This window comes from Oryctolagus cuniculus, chromosome 3 (assembly GCF_051225735.1).
Source record: "Oryctolagus cuniculus isolate XC-2025 breed Fujian yellow rabbit chromosome 3, ASM5122573v1, whole genome shotgun sequence".
NCBI lineage: Eukaryota > Metazoa > Chordata > Mammalia > Lagomorpha > Leporidae > Oryctolagus > Oryctolagus cuniculus.
Genome location: NC_142869.1, coordinates 12,954,865 through 12,968,173, shown reverse-complemented (window position 1 = coordinate 12,968,173; position 13,309 = coordinate 12,954,865). Strand labels below are relative to the sequence as shown.

At 37.5% G+C, this 13,309-nt stretch overlaps 1 long non-coding RNA gene across 1 annotated transcript; it reads left to right on the top strand.

The window, feature by feature from the left end:
* Positions 1-6,842: 6,842 nt before the first annotated feature.
* Positions 6,843-9,102, top strand: LOC149127262 (uncharacterized). The gene is made up of 4 exons (XR_016231166.1): positions 6,843-6,937; positions 7,685-7,724; positions 8,296-8,508; positions 8,606-9,102. It is a non-coding gene; the product is annotated as an uncharacterized LOC149127262 (long non-coding RNA).
* Positions 9,103-13,309: the final 4,207 nt, after the last annotated feature.

The following is a 13,309-nucleotide window of genomic DNA, read 5'->3' as shown; positions in this document are numbered from 1 at the left end:
CCCGATGAGGTAGCTGCTGATACTTAACGAGAGACTGTTTCTTAACATGTCAAAGAAATATTTTTATTGGAAAGGGCAGATTCAAGTCCTGATCTGCCACATCTAAAAATAAAAGGAGGGGCATAGAAATCAGAGATTTTATCCCAAAACAAAGGAATAAGCAAAAACAGAGACCTAGACCCTAACACAAAATGTCATCAAAACTCTGCAAAATCTTCTTTGACTGCAACAAGAGGACACACTTAAATCTTTTTGGAAACTCTTCTGAACAAACAAAAGAATGTGTGAGCTCTCTGTGACTGAATGGTGTGGCCAAGATGGAATGTTGTGGCAATATAAATTATAGAGAAGATGCACATCTTTTCATCTCATGCCCTCACCCGCAGATGTCTGTGGGATGAAAGTGGAAGTTGCTGGCAGCCCCTCCAGAACTGTGGTCCTGACACCCTGTAATCGTTTGCAAGATTCATAGCCTCCCTCTTCAGCCACCAAGCCTCCTCCTAGAGGCACTGCATTGTGCACATTTCACTTGTAAAAATTAAGTCACATCGCAATTAATTTTGCCTTGAGAATTTCACAACATCCTTTGAGATCACAATAACCCTGAGGATATTGTGCAATTGGAGTTGGGAATCTCTTGCTTAAGTTATAACTGTGAAAGAAAGCGGGTGAAAGTGGGGGAACTGATCTTGCTTAAAACAATTGAGTAGGCATTAGATAAACTGCACAGGGATAAGTTGAAAAGTGACTTGGAAATCTGGTAAAAATATTATATCACTCAAGTTATCAGTTTTAATGTTTATGTCATATTACAATATTTTCAGGCAGCATTTTTTTTTTTTGCTTGCCCAAAAGATCATGCTCTCTTGTGCCCCTCGTTGGGACATGCCTTCTGTATGCTAAGCTGACTCATCAGTGCTAATTTTAAGTTATATATATAAGCAAATACATGACTCAATAAATGTGATGAGTAAGGAGAAACTAATGTTTGGTCAACACCATCCTATATTTTAATTAAAAAGCATGCTTCAGATACCATTAGTAAGTTTTCAAGTGATTTGTCGTGGCCAGTTCTAATTACAAGCTGTAACTCACTCTTTCACAATAAATTGGCAGATTATGCTGATATCTGAAAGAGAGACATCAGTTTTATGTGCGCCAGACTAGCTGTGACACTCATTTTGTAATATATGATACGAACTTGGAAGAGGAAGATCACTCAGGACAGAGTCTCACAAACAAGACAATGCTATAGAAGAATAGTTCTTTAGATTGGTTGATAAATACATAGAGAAAACCCTAGCAAAAATTATGCTTTCCTAGTGGTCCAATAATCATGAATTTAGTGTCACACTATATCTATATTTTGCCCCACAATAATAGTTGCTTCATGTTAATCATTGCCATAGGGTAATTGGCATAAGTATCCATCTGAAGAAAATCTTTAAGATAAAGGTGATTGAGAGTAAAAATTTCTTTGTGAGGAGATAAAGAAAACAACGTGAAATAAAATTCTATTAACTTTACTAATAAAGCATTTTAAATTACTATATAGCTTCTTGTGCTTTGCTACCCCATCATCCCCTATGGGAAAATCCACCCAAACACATTCACAGTCTTACAGAAAATAAGAGTTTACTATCACAGTGGAAGTTTGGAGTCTCAGAAAAATCTGGAGTAGATTTGTTATCAGATAGGATGAGATTTTGGCTAACTATGTATGGTTAAGTACACATTATATATTTTTTTCCAAAAATTTTATTTTATTGAATGAGTACAAATTTCCTAAGTACAACTTTAGGTATATAATGATTCTTCCCACCATACCCACTCTCCCGCCCCAACTCCTACCCCACCTTATCCTCCCTCTTCAATTCCTAGTTCTACTCTCAATTAAGATTCATTTTCAATTAATTTTATACACAGAAGACCAACTCTATACTAAGTAAAGTTTTCAACAATTTGCACACATGCACACTCACAATTAAAACTATCTGAGAAGCAGTTTTACATTTAATTCTTATAGTATAACTCATTGAGGACAGAGGTCCTGCATGGAAAGTAAGTGAAAAGTGACCCTTGTTGTTAGTTTAAATCTTACATTTATAGCCAAAGCATTTCACTTTTTTTTTTTAGTTAAAGGACTAGGTTTTGTTCAGGAATACAACTTTGATATTTTGGATCTTTTAGCAAACATTTTTTTTCATACGGAAACTTCTCTAATAAGACTAGAAAAATAAAGTATATTTTATATGTATGGTTTATGAACAGTAACAAAATTCATCAATTTGTTTTTAGGTTTTTTTCCACCAAACTAAAACCTAAAGTATATAGCAGACAAAGCACAGCAAAAAATTTAAACCTTATACTTGTATACAACTATCTTTATCTTACATATAGTTGAAGATGATACACATGCATATGTATACATACACACATATACACAAGTATATTTATAAAACTTCAAACACAACACATTGTTTATTTAAAATATAATAACTTCTAAAAATTTATGGAAATCTTTATTATACTAATGTTTAACATATTTGATAAATGCTTGTCTTATGGCAATGATAGTAACTTATATGAAATCATCACATATATATAAAGAATTCATGTACAAATACATTTTTTCACATATTTGTTATATAAATACATTTAGGCAATTCTAGGAACATTAAATTTTATTTGTCCCCAATTTTATATGTCAGTCACTGGTAAATTGATATCATTTTATATGCCAAAAAGTGATTCCATATTTAAGGCTTTCTTTTAAATATAATCTCTAGATAATTTTAAATAAGCCAATAATTGATTATATTTCAGTAAAACTGTATTTTTGAAATATTCTAAAAAAAAAAGATCATTTGAAAGTTTTCCAAATTTCTTTAGAAATCTTTTTGCTGAACATTTGTGAAACTTGGAAATTAGATCATATTTGCAAGCATAGCATCTATTCATATTCCAGGGTATTCTTTCTAGCAGTGGTATTAATTTTCTTTTTTTTTTTTTAATTTTTTATTTTATTTTATTTTTGACAGGCAGAGTGGACAGTGAGAGAGAGAGACAGAGAGAGAAAGGTCTTCCCTTGCCGTTGGTTCACCCTCCAATGGCCGCCGCTGCAGCCGGCGCACCGCGCTGATCCGATGGCAGGAGCCAGGATCCAGGTGCTTCTCCTGGTCTCCCATGGGGTGCAGGGCCCAAGCACCTGGGCCATCCTCCACTGCACTCCCTGGCCATAGCAGAGAGCTGGCCTGGAAGAGGGGCAACCGGGACAGAATCCGGCGCCCCGACCGGGACTAGAACCCGGTGTGCCGGCGCCGCAAGGTGGAGGATTAGCCTATTGAGCCACGGTGCCGGCCTAATTTTCTTATAATTCTCAAATAAACATTTCAGATTTGAAGTGTTGTTTTGCTTACGCAAACTCGTGAGATTCAGCTGATAGACAAGGATGGGTAGTGGCACCATCCATTATCAAATTGATTTTCTGTTCTTTGTTCATAAGCAAAATAGTTGCAAATAAAATACAAGTCTTTAGTCTGTGACAATTACCAAGTAGACTCACATTTCCAGTAGTAGCAGCCTTGCTCCACTCTATGGGTTTCCTAGTGGACATATTTGGGATTCTGGATAAAAAGTTTCCCTGTAGAATAAACATTATTAAGTGTCTTACAAAAGAATTTTTCCTGTTCAGAGTTAGTCCATCAAAGTGCATGCTGCAGCACAACATTGTAATGTGTTCTTGTGCTTTGATGCTTCAATCAACCCTTTCCAGATACATCTAGAGTCTAAAATTAAGTTTATTTTTTCTCCACTCTTTTTTTAAACCTCTAAAAGAATAAATAATAGTACTAACTGGTCTGAAATATGATCCTTTAAAATATTCAGCATTGAACAATTCTACCATGTGAAGTACAAAAAAGAGCCTGAAAGAATAAGGGCAAAGGGGTGCATTCATTTGCTTCAGGCTTTGCATTGTGTTGAACTTGGATGGAAGGGATCCAAGATACAATGAAATCCAAATGTTTCCTGGTTTCCTCCATATTAGCAGCCTCATATTTCCTTCATTTCAACTCACCCAGTTTTCATATTTGAAATTGCCATCTTTGAAAACATTGAACATATTTATGGCAAGTGTGTTTCCTGGTACATATTCCAACCTATCATATTGTTATAGTTACTAGATAACAAAAGAGATTTCAGATTTATGTGTAATATGGAAATTTAAATTAGGGAGGAAATGTGGTTGTATCATGCTACTTCAAAATAAACCTTCCTTTTTACTCTAAGAGATATGACAATAATTGTAAAACTATTTTCTCTACCTCCATACTATTTTTACCATTAAATTGCTTAAAACAATCAAATAGTCTGTGTTCTTGTTAGGAATGTGATAAAAACAAAAATGAAAAATAAAATAGAGGAGTTGGCATGGTGGCGTAGCTGGTAGTTGATGCCTACAATGCCAGCATCCCATATGGGTGCTAGCTGCTGTCCTCTCTGCTCCATTCCCATCCAGCTCTCTGCTCATGACCTAGGAAAAGCAGTGATAGAGGGACCAAGTGCTTGGGCCCCTGCTACCTACATGGGAGACCCAAATGAAGCTCCCAACTCCTGGCTTTAGCCTGGCCCAGCTCTGGCTGTTGTAGCCATGTGGGGAGTACACCAGTGGATGGAAGATCTCTCTATTTCTTTCTCTCTCTCTCCCTCTTACCATTAAACCATTAAAAATGAAATAAATAAAACAGAATAAAATATTATTATTATAATAAAAACCAAATTAAGATCTTTACATATACTATCTCATTTAAAGCTTCCACTACATAATGAGATTGGGTATTCCTAATTAGAGAAGGACTAAGATTTTAAGTAATTAACAGGAAGGCTCACAAGTGGTAAATAACAAAATAGGAGCAATAGCAGGAGGAGAAGAAGTTGGCATGATGTAAACCTAACCACCACCTTTGTGTAGTTTCTCAATGTCAAAATGAAGTCAGATTGGCACTTACGATTCAATCATCACTGCTTTGATTACATAACTTCCCAACAGGTTTCTGTAGGAAAAACAGAAACAGGGAGAGGGGAACATAAGGAGTGTAAGGAGGAAGAAGAGGAAAAGAACGCAGGGCAAATAATTAGACAAATCTATTTAAATCATACATCAATTTGCAAAGGATGTTTATAAGTCTCAACACATTTCTTTTCCTGTATGATAAAGACACTTAATTAGCTCATATTTCTGAAATTCAAATATCAGTATAATGGCTAACTCATGTACTCACGGGAGCAGGCTTTGCTTCTCAGGAGTGACCCAGCCACATAATAAAGTTAAAATGGAAAAAAAAAAAAAAACTTTATAATGCTTCTTTGTAGTATGTTGAATCATGCCTACTGCTGCTACAACAGATAAATTACATGGCTGTAAGAACAAGAAATCAACTAGCTGAATGCACTGTTCTCCTCTTTATTTTGGAGAATGTTATTTTGTCTTGATATGAGCTCTCTGCTCCAACTGGATCCAACTACCTTGTCTCAAACCTTTCCAAAAGGGAGAAGAGATGGTCTGTGATATAGAATTAAGTTTTTCCCTGATGAGAACAACAACTATTTTCCTACCTGCCTCTATGATGATGAAAATTTAGAATACTTTTGAAAAAATACTGGCATGTGAAGGAGGAGATTTTCCTGCCAACAATAAAATCCTAATCCAAGACAGGTAGAATTGGTGGGGATCTGGTTCAACAGAATTAACCCTATTTTCTGACTTGAAATAAATTCCTTCCCATCTACCAGCCATTTTTCATGGGAGTCCAGGGGAATCCGGACTTCAGAAGTATAAATGGTTCTAACTTCACTCTATTATAATATTGGATGAGTTCAAATCCTCTATGAAACCTCATCCAAGTAAATATATGCAAAAAACAGACACTTTCATCTTTTGAAAATTGTTCATCAAATACAGAATATGTGTTCATTTGCTAAAACATTAATTAAACCATAGTTTTCCTTGTGGAATTAAATATGTATATTTATAATCCAGTCTATATTGAAAAAGCCAATTCTTTTACTAACGTAGCCTTTTCCCATCTACCATGTTATTATCCATATGGCTCCTCTTATAACACTACTTTTTGTCACTCTCAAGAATACCACACTTCTATTTGGATTTTAAATTTTACTTTACACTAAAAGTACATTTATAACAGACATTGCATGAATTGTATGATCCAAACATAATTCCTGTTTGCCTACCAAATTGCTTAGGTGGATCAAGCCATCGCTAGTGCTAGAAAACTGTAGTCAATAATACTCCTTTGTGATTGAACAATGATTCCTTTTTGGTTTTACTGAATCTTCCTTCCCATTTCATGGCTTGCTGCAGAAAGAAAAATGCTTTATTTTTAAAACTATTTAATTTCAAAGATATAGTTGAAATTTCACCACTTCCTGAACTACCCCAGAAAACCCTCTGACTAGTAGCAGTGCTTTCATTGTGGAAAAGGCAGGGAGCGATCGACACTCAGATGAGATCTAGTAAGACTTCTGCATCCCATATGCCTGGTTGGACGGAGAGGGTATTACAGATGTTGGACGGGGGCCCTGAGTTGAATTCGTCAGCCCTCACTTTTTCCCTTCTCTCTACTTAAGAAGGGTGTTCCAGATGGTATGTATTAATGTGGATTCGCAATACTTTTGGCATGGGGTAATTCCAAGATAAGAAAATGTGAAGTAAACAGAGATGAAAAGAAAGTTACCAACGAAACAAAACTGGAAGCATTTACGTTTCTAAGTAAAACACATTAGAGAATTAGATATTAAAAAGGCCAATTAATTTATCTGTAGTTTTTTCCCCAGATGGAAAACAAAAACAGATATTTCATCAGATCCAGTCTTCTCCATTTTTTAGTGAAATTGCTTGAAGATCATCATTCCCAAGGTTAGTAAAATATCTGGTAAGCTTTGCAATTGTATGTTTCTATTGTTATTGGTCTCATGCATTTTCTAATTCTAGCTCATTATTCATCATCTTATTTTTATTTCTGAAATTTACTCGATGTAATCTAGCCCCAAGTATATCGTTAATTTCTCAGCAGTTAGGAGTGATTAACATACTCCTCAAACCTCAGAATAGAGCTACCCATTTTTGGGCATGGACTTTTAAGAAAGTTAGCCTTGGTCCTGCTTCCACATTAATTTAGACTTCATTAGAAATCATAGCAGTATGAACCAAATTCACTTATTAGAAGCTCTTCCATGAGCCGTGAGTTATTCATGGAAACTATTTGATTATTGATGGAAACACTATTATTAACAAAATTATTAATTGTTGATGTCAACATAGTTCACATCTGTTCTAGCCTCATTCAAAACTCTAGGATATGATGCTCTTCATATTTTCTCTCTTCAGATCTTTATTTAAGCTATTTATCTTGCTTGAAATATCATAGTCCAGTTTGTAGAGAGACAATTTTCTTCAGGGTTTCTTATTTTTCTACACACACAGTGAGCAGAGGCACTGACTGCTTTTGTTCCTATCTTTGCAAGGATGCTTCTAGAGCAAACAGCTTAGAAAGACAGAAATCGTGTGGCGTATAGGTCAGGTTCTTTGGTAAAATAATGCACTGCTGTGTGGGCCTCATGTGGCACTCTTTGTTGTTGTGTGTGGTGGTTTTTTTTTTTTTAGGTGTGCACTTCTATTGAACTGGTCTCAAGTCAGTGTACAGGTAAGCCCTGCATACCTCCACACCTCAGCCCATCCCCAGAGAGACATACATCTTAAGTTGGCAAACAAGGAAGGGGGTGCCATTATGGCTTATCATTCCAAATAAAAGAAAATATTTTTTAAAATTAAGACGAAGGTTTAAAAAATTGCATTACATAATTTACACAAAAGTGATGCTGTCTCCTCCCCTGAGTGGACCAGGCAAGGACTTTGCCATCTCCCTTGGGAGAAGTGGGGAGTTTTTGGGGGGAGGGGCGGGAGGCAGAGGACTTCTTGTCACACGACACCTCATGATATTTGGGATGACTATCAAAATAATCCATATTCTGTACTTTGGAAATTTATATTCATTAAATAAAAGTTAAAAAAATAAACAAACAATATAACAATGCACAAAGTCCTCGCGCACACTGTAGAATATTGGGAATGTGCTCTCCAACTGACTGTTTTCACTTCCAGCATTCCAGTTTTTAAAACCTGAGTCCAAAGCGCTGAAACAAAAAATATAACAAGCAAACAACAAACAACAGCAAAAACAAAGCCACCCAGTCTCACCTCGTTTCGCCCTCTAGTTAGAAGCTTTGTGGTGGACGATGGACGAGCGAGACCAGTCGGACTCCTTGCGGGTCCGCGTCTGCTGGAAGTGGACAGCGAGGCCAGGATGGAGCCGCTGGTCCACACCGAGGATTTGTGCCCAGTGGAGCGATGATGCTGATCTTGATCTTGCCAGGCAAAACCGGCTTTGCACATACCTGAGCCGGTATCAACGACCAGCAATCAACATGGTGAGCAGGGTGGCGGTGTGGACTGCCAGAGGAGCGGTATTTCTACGTAGTTCTAGTATTTCTGTGAGTGATGTATCATGTTTTGTCTCTAACCCAGGAACCTGTGTATTCTGCCAGCATCCATCAAACTGCGGAAGGTATCATGCTAACTTGGAAGTAAGGTGAAAAATCTCATTCTTCCTTAGAAAGCTCAAAGCTCCCATTGTTTCTTCTTAGAAAAATAATCCAATAAACACTGATGCTTTTCCTCACTCCACATTTGAAAAAGTTGAAAACTTTAAAGGGGCTGAAATGTTGGCGTCACTTTCATTACTGATAACATTTAGGTTAGAGAACACCACTTTGTTCTGTTGCCTGGGTTGCACTACCTGCTCCATTTCAAGATTAGGTAGAATAACTTTTTTGTATCAGGAAGAACTGAAGTAGTAAGAGCTTCCAATATGGGAGGGTCTCACATAGGTGGGGTATAGGAGAGATTTTGCAAGCTTCATAATTACTTTTTTTTAAAAAAGATTTCTTTTTATTTATTTGATAGAGTTACAGAGAGAGGTAGAGCTAGAGAGAGAGAGAAACTCTTCCATCCACTGGTTCACTCTCCAAATGACCACAACGGCCACAGCTGAGCTGAGCTGAAGCCAGGAGCTTCTTTCAGGTCTCCCACACAGATGCAGGGGCCCAAGCACTTGGGCCATTTTCTGCTGTTTTCTCAGGCCATAGCAGAGAGCTGTATCAGAAGAGGAGCAGCCGGAACTCGAACTGTCATCCATGTGGGATTCTGGCACTGCAGGCCTGGGGCTTTAACCCACTGCGCCACAGTGCTGGCCCCCATAATTACTTTTCACTTAGAAAAATGGAGAATGGTAGGAAAAATGGGTAAAAAGGATAATTATACAGCGCTTAAAGTAAGAAGTAGAATAATTTAGTAATACAACCAATGTTTATCTTTCACCTTGTTAATTATTTAAGTCTTAAAAATCCATCTTCAAGTTATCTTAACACTCAGATGTTAAGAATTTTCTAAAGACCATATTATCAACGAATGCTACAGCTAAAACTCAACCTTCACATTCTAAAATCGAACATTATTATTCATAATACTGAGAAGTGATAATGATGGTTAGGCTGGAGGAGAGAAAAGAGCGAGGAAGTTGCTGCAGTAGTGGAGATGTGAAAGGATGAAACATTTAGTGAGTTTCACTCAATAGTGTAAAAATGAAACAATTTGAATCTAGAGAAAATGCTACTTTCTTCCTTCTTCCATTGGAGTTCTTGAGACTTCAGTCTGCCCTGTAGTATAAACGGGAGTAAAGATATAGTAAAAAAACTACCTTGTAACAAAATGCTTTATATATCAGTGAAGGAAACACGAGCCATGCTAGACCATAATTAACTTGGTCATTGTCATCCCAGAGCTAACATTAGATGAACAGCAAAATACCCTAAGTGGAATCATTCAAGCAGGCATGGGAATCAGGAGAAGTTTTCTCAATATAATAACTGAGGTTTAAGTCACTCGATACACAAGTTCCTGTTCTAACACGGAATCAGTACCTTTGAATGCTTAAAATATATGAGGCACTATAATTTTATAAAATCAAAAGAAGTATATATAATGAAAATCAATTATTATAAATCATTGGAAACGTCTCCTAATCTGGTGATACCTGTCATAAACTTTTGGTATGGGTTTTACCAAACTATTTTTCTATGCAATAATGTGCAATGTAACCATACCTTTGGGGCTTGCCTGTAACCAGAAAGTAGTGGACAACGATGACTAGAAAAAACCTGCTCAGGGACTTCAAATTTTTCCATCCATTAATTCATTTATTAAAACAACATCAAACCCTCCCAGTGTCCAGATACTAGCCTGGCTTCTCAGAGAATGGAGCCCTGTTCTTCTAAGGAATAATCCACGGCCAGTGCCGCGGCTCACTAGCCTAATCCTCCGCCTGCGGCACCAGCAAACAGAGTTCTAGTCCCGGTTGGGGTGCCAGATTCTACCCGGTTGCTCCTTTTCCAGTCCAGCTTTCTGCAGTGGCCCGGGAGTGCAGTGGAGGATGCCCCAAGTCCTTGGGCCCTGCACCCGCATGGGAGACCAGGAGGAAGCACCTGGCTCCTGGCTTCGGATCAGCGAGCCAGCCTCAGCAGCCATTGTGGGGTGAACCAAGGGACAAGGAAGACCTTTCTGTCTCTCTCTCTCTCACCATCTACTCTGCCTGTGAAAAAATATATATATAAGCAATAATCCACTAAAGTAAGAGATGATTAGTCTATGAATCATAATCTAGCATATTCTATTATCTGGAGTGTGCACTCCAGGAGAAGCTAGAGGAAACAGTACAGGTTTACTGTGGTTGAAAACTTCCCCAAATTCAGTAATCAAAAATATAAAAGTCATGTAAATACAGTCTCCTAACAAGATGGGCTAATTTCTCTTTCAAGTCTCAGCTCCAAAACCTCTTCCTCTTCAAAAAGGCCATTGGTAATCATCCAGTTTAAAGATGCATCTGCTAACCAGATAAATGTCTGTCATTTCACTCTATTTCCTTTTTTTCTTTTTTTAACTTTAATTTAATAAATTCTCAAAATACAACTTTTGCATTACAGCAGCTTTTCCCCCCATAACCTGCCTCCCACCTGCAACCATCCCATCTTCCACTCCCTCTCCCATCCCATTCTTCATCAAGATTCATTTTCAATTATCTTTATATACAGAAGATCAGCTTAGTATATACTAAGTAAAGATTTCAACAGTTTGCGCCCACACAGATACACAAAGTATAAAGTACTGTTGGAGTACTAGTTTTACCATTAATTCCCATAGCACAACACATTAAGGACAGAGATCCTACATGGGGAGTAGTTGTCCAGTGACTCCCGTTGTTGATTTAACAATTGACACTCTTAATTATGACATCAGTAATCACCCAAGGCTCTTGTCATTAGCTGCCAAGGCTATGAAAGCCTCTTGAGTTCACAAACTCTAATCTTATTTAGACAAGGCCGTAGTCAAAGTGGAAGTTCTCTCCTCCCTTCAGAGAAAGGTACTGCCTTCTTTGATGGCCCGTTCTTCTCGCTGGGATCTCACTCACGAAGATCTTTCATTTAGGTGTTTTTTTTTTTTTTTTTTTTTTTTTTTTTTTGCCACAGTGTCTTGGCTTTCCACACCTGAAATACTCTCATGGGCTTTTTAGCCAGATCCGAATGCCTTAAGGGCTGATTCTGAAGCCAGAGTGCTGTTTAGGACATCTGCCATTCTGTGAGTCTGCTATGTACCCGCTTCCCATGTTAGATCATTCTCTCCTTTTTAATTATATTAGTTATTATTAGCAGACATTAGTCTTGCTTATGTGATCCCTTTGACACTTAATCCTATCATTATGATCAATTATGAACTTAAACTGATCACTTTATCAAGTAGGATAGCATTGGTACATGCCACTTTTTTTTTTTTTTTTTGACAGGCTGAGTTAGACAGTGAGAGAGAGAGACAGAAAGAAAGGTCTTCCTTCCGTTGGTTGAACCCCCAAATAGCCGCTACAGCCGGCAAGCTGCGCCTATCCAAGGCCAGGAGCCAGGTGCTTCCTCCTGGTCTCCCATGGGGTGCAGGGCCCAAGCACTTGGGCCCTCTTCCACTGCCTTCCCAGGCCACAGCAGAGAGCTGGACTGGAAGAGGAGCAACCAGGACAGAACCGGCACCCCAACCAGGACTAGAACCCACTAGAACCTGGAGTACCAGCGCTGCAGGTGGAGGAATAGCCTAGTGAGCCACGGTGCCGGTTACACGCCACCTCGATGGTCCTGAATTGGAATCCGCTGGCACATTTCTACCTCTACCATTAGGTGTAAGTCCAGGTGAGCATGTGCTGAACTCTCTTATTCCCACTCATATTTAACAGGGATCACTTTTCAGTTAAATTTAAACTACTAAGAGTAACTGTGTGTTAATTAAAATGTTCAACCAATGGTATTAAGTAGAACAAAAAAGAATACTAAAAGGAATAAAGTAGAAAGCTATTTCTCAACAGTTTCTCATAGTGTCCATTTCACTTCTACAGGTTTCCTTTTAGGTTCTCAGTTAGTTGTCACAGATCAGGGAGAACATATGATATTTGTCCCTTTGATGTTTTCCAGATTCCTCCATTTTGTTGCAAATGACAGGATTTCATTTTTTTACTGCTGTATAGTATTCTATAGAGTACATATCCCATAATTTTTTTATCCAGTCTTCTGTTGATGAGCATTTAGGTTGATTCCATGTCTTAGCTATTGTGAATTGAGCTACAATAAACATTGAGGTGCAGACAGATGTTTTATTCGCCAATTTCAGAATATTAATCATAATCTGCTTACATTTATTTGTTTAACTGTTTATTACTTGCCTACATCACATAAACTTGATATGGTGACAAGTAGTTAAATATATACTATCAGGATCAGGGGCTTTATTTTTCTCTTCATAAATATATGACTAGCACTTAGAACTTGACACATAAGGGTTACTTAATACACAGTAAATTGAATAAATGGATGATAGTTTACATTGCTTACTATGCTGTAAGCTTTAATAGTTGAAACTTAAAGCTAAGTAACATAAATAGTCCCAAATCTGTATTATCTTACAACAGACAGGGATGCTCACTCTCACCACTGCTATTCAAAATAGTTCTGGAAGTTTTAGCAAGAGCCATCAGGCAAGAAAAAGAAATTAAAGGGATACAAATTGAGAAGGAAAAAGTCAAACTATCCCTCTTTGCAGACGATATGATTCTTTACTTAGAGGATCCAAAGAACTCTA